Here is a 6,000-nt window from a genome sequence, read left to right as displayed (position 1 = left end):
AGGTGAATGTGTGGTTATTGGTGAATAAGTAGGTGAATGTGTGGTTCATGGTGAATAAGTAGGTGAATGTGTGGTTATTGGTGAATAAGTAGGTGAATGTGTGGTTATTGGTGAATAAGTAGGTGAATGTGTGGTTCTTGGTGAATAAGTAGGTGAATGTGTGGTTCTTGGTGAATAAGAAGGTGAATGTGTGGTTCTTGGTGAATAAGTAGGTGAATGTTTGGTTATTGGTGAAAAAGTAGGTGAATGTGTGGTTTATGGTGAATAAGAAGGTGAATGTGTGGTTCTTGGTGAATAAGTCGGTGAATGTGTGGTTCTTGGTGAATAAGTAGGTGAATGTGTGGTTATTGGTGAATAAGAAGGTGAATGTGTGGTTCTTGGTGAATAAGTAGGTGAATGTGTGGTTATTGGTGAATAAGTAGGTGAATGTGTGGTTCTTGGTGAATAAGTAGGTGAATGTGTGGTTATTGGTGAATAAGAAGGTGAATGTGTGGTTCTTGGTGAATAAGTAGGTGAATGTGTGGTTATTGGTGAATAAGTAGGTGAATGTGTGGTTATTGGTGAATAAGTAGGTGAATGTGTGGTTATTGGTGAATAAGTAGGTGAATGTTTGGTTAATGTTGAATAAGTAGGTGAATGTGTGGTTATTGGTGAATAAGTAGGTGAATGTGTGGTTATTGGTGAATAAGTAGGTGAATGTGTGGTTATTGGTGAATAAGTAGGTGAATGTGTGGTTATTGGTGAATAAGTAGGTGAATGTGTGGTTATTGGTGAATAAGTAGGTGAATGTTTGGTTAATGTTGAATAAGTAGGTGAATGTGTGGTTATTGGTGAATAAGTAGGCGAATGTGTGGTTATTGGTGAATAAGTAGGTGAATGTGTGGTTATTGGTGAATAAGTAGGTGAATGTGTGGTTATTGGTGAATACGTAGGTGAATGTGTGGTTCTTGGTGAATAAGTAGGTGAATGTGTGGTTATTGGTGAATAAGTAGGTGAATGTGTGGTTATTGGTGAATAAGAAGGTGAATGTGTGGTTCTTGGTGAATAAGTAGGTGAATGTGTGGTTCATGGTGAATAAGAAGGTGAATGTGTGGTTCTTGGTGAATAAGTAGGTGAATGTGTGGTTATTGGTGAATAAGTAGGTGAATGTGTGGTTCTTGGTGAATAAGTAGGTGAATGTGTGGTTCATGGTGAATAAGAAGGTGAATGTGTGGTTCTTGGTGAATAAGTAGGTGAATGTGTGGTTATTGGTGAATAAGAAGGTGAATTTGTGGTTCTTGGTGAATAAGTAGGTGAATGTGTGGTTATTGGTGAATAAGTAGGTGAATGTGTGGTTCTTGGTGAATAAGTAGGTGAATGTGTGGTTCATGGTGAATAAGTAGGTGAATGTGTGGTTATTGGTGAATAAGTAGGTGAATGTGTGGTTCTTGGTGAATAAGTAGGTGAATGTGTGGTTCATGGTGAATAAGAAGGTGAATGTGTGGTTCTTGGTGAATAAGTAGGTGAATGTGTGGTTCTTGGTGAATAAGGAGGTGAATGTGTGGTTCATGGTGAATAAGAAGGTGAATGTGTGGTTCTTGTTGAATAAGTAGATGAATGTGTGGTTATTGGTGAATAAGAAGGTGAATGTGTGGTTCTTGGTGAATAAGTAGGTGAATGTGTGGTTATTGGTGAATAAGTAGGTGAATGTGTGGTTATTGGTGAATAAGTAGGTGAATGTGTGGTTATTGGTGAAAAAGTAGGTGAATGTTTGGTTAATGTTGAATAAGTAGGTGAATGTGTGGTTATTGGTGAATAAGTAGGTGAATGTGTGGTTATTGGTGAATAAGTAGGTGAATGTGTGGTTATTGGTGAATAAGTAGGTGAATGTGTGGTTATTGGTGAATAAGTAGGTGAATGTGTGGTTATTGGTGAATAAGTAGGTGAATGTGTGGTTATTGGTGAATAAGTAGGTGAATGTGTGGTTCTTGTTGAATAAGTAGATGAATGTGTGGTTATTGGTGAATAAGAAGGTGAATGTGTGGTTATTGGTGAATAAGTAGGTGAATGTGTGGTTCTTGGTGAATAAGTAGGTGAATGTGTGGTTATTGGTGAATAAGTAGGTGAATGTGTGGTTGTTGGTGAATAAGTAGGTGAATGTGTGGTTATTGGTGAATAAGAAGGTGAATGTGTGGTTCTTGGTGAATAAGTAGGTGAATGTGTGGTTATTGGTGAATAAGTTGGTGAATGTGTGGTTATTGGTGAATAAGAAGGTGAATGTGTGGTTCTTGGTGAATAAGTAGGTGAATGTGTGGTTATTGGTGAATAAGTAGGTGAATGTGTGGTTATTGGTGAATAAGTTGGTGAATGTGTGGTTCTTGGTGAATAAGTAGGTGAATGTGTGGTTATTGGTGAATAAGTAGGTGAATGTGTGGTTATTGGTGAATAAGTAGGTGAATGTGTGGTTATTGGTGAATAAGTAGGTGAATGTGTGGTTATTGCTGAATAAGGAGGTGAATGTGTGGTTCATGGTGAATAAGAAGGTGAATGTGTGGTTCTTGTTGAATAAGTAGATGAATGTGTGGTTATTGGTGAATAAGAAGGTGAATGTGTGGTTCTTGGTGAATAAGTAGGTGAATGTGTGGTTATTGGTGAATAAGTAGGTGAATGTGTGGTTATTGGTGAATAAGTAGGTGAATGTGTGGTTATTGGTGAAAAAGTAGGTGAATGTTTGGTTAATGTTGAATAAGTAGGTGAATGTGTGGTTATTGGTGAATAAGTAGGTGAATGTGTGGTTATTGGTGAATAAGTAGGTGAATGTGTGGTTATTGGTGAATAAGTAGGTGAATGTGTGGTTATTGGTGAATAAGTAGGTGAATGTGTGGTTATTGGTGAATAAGTAGGTGAATGTGTGGTTATTGGTGAATAAGTAGGTGAATGTGTGGTTATTGGTGAATAAGTAAGTGAATGTGTGGTTATTGGTGAATAAGTAGGTGAATGTGTGGTTATTGGTGAATAAGTAAGTGAATGTGTGGTTATTGGTGAATAAGTAGGTGAATGTGTGGTTATTGGTGAATAAGTAGGTGAATGTGTGGTTATTGGTGAATAAGTAGGTGAATGTGTGGTTATTGGTGAATAAGTAGGTGAATGTTTGGTTATTGGTGAATAAGTAGGTGAATGTGTGGTTATTGGTGAATAAGTAGGTGAATGTGTGGTTATTGGTGAATAAGTAGGTGAATGTTTGGTTCATGTTGAGTATTCATGAAGAATAAAATCAAACGGACGAACCTGAGATATGAACATGACATTCACCTCGCACCACAATCATTTTTAACGTAGAGCAAACTATGACGTCATACAATTATAACAAGTAACGGTACTCGAACCGGTAACAAAAACATCCTCAGATGACAAGGTAAATGCAGACAGGTAAGAGCTTACCTTCGGATGGGAACCTTTTCATGGTGCACGTCTACCCTCTTGTTTCATGTGAAGACCTTTTAGGGGACGGAGGGCGTTGGGGGAACGGACATGGAACGTATTGTGGTTATACACAGGTAGTCACCACAAACCTGTTTGGGAATGGAAACAACCTCCATCACCACAATTGGGCTCTGTTATCGGCGATAAGACTTTACACTCGTCACACCATGTTTACCATTCTTGTTACAGCAGCACGTACCATGGAATGTTTATTTCATTAATTTCATATTTTACAACTTCAAAGTCAAAGGTGAAGTTAATGTTGAAATTACAATTGAATATGTAACTAGAAAGGCACTCGGTAGAGAGCATACCTCCGCCAGATTGAACAGTTTACGTTTTCTATCCCACTGATGGGCCGCCAATCTGGATCCCACTCTAAACCAAAATCTAACCGGCTTGTTCTTGTCACCTCACCAACTCATTCACCTCGTTTTGCCATAACTTGGCCATAACATTGGTTATATCCCGCTACATATCGTTTTTGTCCCCATCACTCAACGGTGAAGTCACTTAAAAAATTAAAATTTCTCATCCGGATTTGGATGTTCACCAAAATCGGATCAATTCAAATTCATTCTTGTCACACACCTAATCAATCAGATTGTACGTATCAAGTTTTTTTAAACGCAACAATATCCAAAGTTGGATCTTTATTACCGTTGCTTTCACACACCTTTTGGTAAGACTTGTAGGCTTCCGCATACTCATTATTTCCACAATCTATTTCCAATCTATCTCGCTGGTAAAATGTACCACCAAGAGAAACCCGATGTTGTTTCACCTTAGCATTATCACTCAGCGCATTATTACCCTCGCCAGAGTGTATTGCATATTGCATTTGAGTCCGGTTGTTACTTGGCAAAACTGTTTATTACTATAGCGGGAGCCCAGGGGGGTCAGCCCAGCTGGAAAGTTAACCAATTTTCATGTATATAGCAATGGTCCATGTGCATGTCCATATAAGGAAATGGAAGTCTGCCGGGCACATTCTGTTTGGTGTGGTCAGAAGGGCCATCAGAAAGGGACGCCAAAATTGAGCTAGATCAGCTCTGTGAGTTTTTTTTTTTTTTTTTTTTTTTTTTTTGTATACAAGATCGAGGCTCGTGAAAGAGCGAACATTAATCACACAGAAAGACAAACCGACACATAAAACATATAACATCGGGAGCGGTAGACAAGATGGGGAGAGAGGGGGAAGGACACAAACACAACATTTGAGAGCAGGGACCGAGAGACATGGAGACATCGAGAGATCTGAGAGAGGGCGAGGGCTTTGGGGGGGGGGGGGCATGGGAAGGGGGCGGTGGGAGAGGTATAAAACATATGGACACTGCCAGGACTTCCAGGAAAGAAGTTGGAATTTCAAACAAGGTGGATCTGGGGTGAATTAGCGGGGGTAGAAAAGATCAAGGTTTTGGATGGGGGAAGATAAGAGATGGTGGTGAACAGCTGTTTTAAAGACCTGGAGGGAGGAGTGGGATTGAAGGGAGTGAGGGAGTTTGTTCCAGAGGTGGGAGAAAAGAGGAATGAAAGAGTGAAGGTGAGCAGAGAGCCGAGATTTCGGCAGTTTAACCATCAGAGGGTTGCTGGCAGATCTTGTGCGACCTGTAGGAATATTTGGGGGACAGAGCACAGAGAGAGCTGGGGGTGCAAGGCCGGGGAGGAGTCGGTAGAAGACAGAAAGCCCACCTACCTGCCTGCGGTGAGTGAGTGAAAGGCCCTCAGAGATAGCTTCATCGCGGGAGATTCCAATAATTCTGAAAGCTTTGGTTTCAACAGCGTGAAGCCGAGCTAGGTGTGAGGCAGGAGCACCGGCCCATAGGGGAGAACAGTATTCCATTGAGCTGCGGATGAAAGCCTTGTATGTGGTGAGGAGCTCAGGTGTGCCGAGGAAGGAATTCGCACGACGGAGGATGCCCAGTCGGCGACTGGCTTTGGAGGCCAGCTTGGAAATGTGGTTTTCCCAAGAAAGATCATGGCAGATAGTGAGACCCAAAATCTTGAGCGACAGAACTTCTTGGAGAGGATTGTTGAGAAAGTAGATGGGAGGGTTGTCCAGTCGATCTTTTCGGAGAGACATAGTAAGAGTGTGAGATTTGTCAGGATTGAAAGACATGTTCCACTTGTTTGACCAGTCTGTGATTTTGTCCAGGTCTTCAGAGAGTGAGGAGGCAGCAGACTGCCGATCTGAGGGAAGAGGAATGGAGCGGCAGAGAGTGGAGTCATCAGCAAAGAGATAGAGAGGATTTTCGAGAGAGTCAGAGAGATCATTGATGAAGACCAGAAAAAGCACGGGGCCCAGAACACTGCCTTGGGGAACTCCAGCCTGAACAGGAAGAGGAGATGAGAGAAACCCATTCAGGGCCACATGTTGACGACGACTAGAGAGGAAGTCCGCCAGCCATGCGTGGAGATTTCCATGGATACCAAAGGAGGAGAGTTTGGTGAGCAGAGCGGGGTGCCAGACCGTGTCGAAGGCACGTGATATGTCGAGGGAGACAGCTCTAATTTCCTGTTTGGCATTGAGGACCTCCA

At 41.5% G+C, this 6,000-nt stretch overlaps 2 protein-coding genes across 3 annotated transcripts in view; both read right to left on the bottom strand.

The window, feature by feature from the left end:
* Window positions 1–3,499, bottom strand: part of CD101 (CD101 molecule) — a 33,763-nt gene extending 30,264 nt beyond the window's left edge. For both annotated transcript variants that reach the window (XR_013624831.1, XM_078786180.1), the window contains exon 1: window positions 3,421–3,499. The gene's annotated coding sequence lies outside the window, so the exon portion shown is untranslated. The remainder of the gene's footprint in view (window positions 1–3,420) is intronic.
* Window positions 1–6,000, bottom strand: part of LOC137433733 (uncharacterized) — a 295,800-nt gene that overhangs the window by 17,275 nt on the left and 272,525 nt on the right. The window lies entirely within an intron of this gene.

The sequence above is a fragment of the Myxine glutinosa genome, chromosome 10 (genome assembly GCF_964187855.1).
Source record: "Myxine glutinosa chromosome 10, kmMyxGlut1.1, whole genome shotgun sequence".
NCBI lineage: Eukaryota > Metazoa > Chordata > Myxini > Myxiniformes > Myxinidae > Myxine > Myxine glutinosa.
The sequence above is the reverse complement of the archived record's forward strand: the minus strand, read 5'-3'. Positions and strand labels throughout refer to the sequence as shown.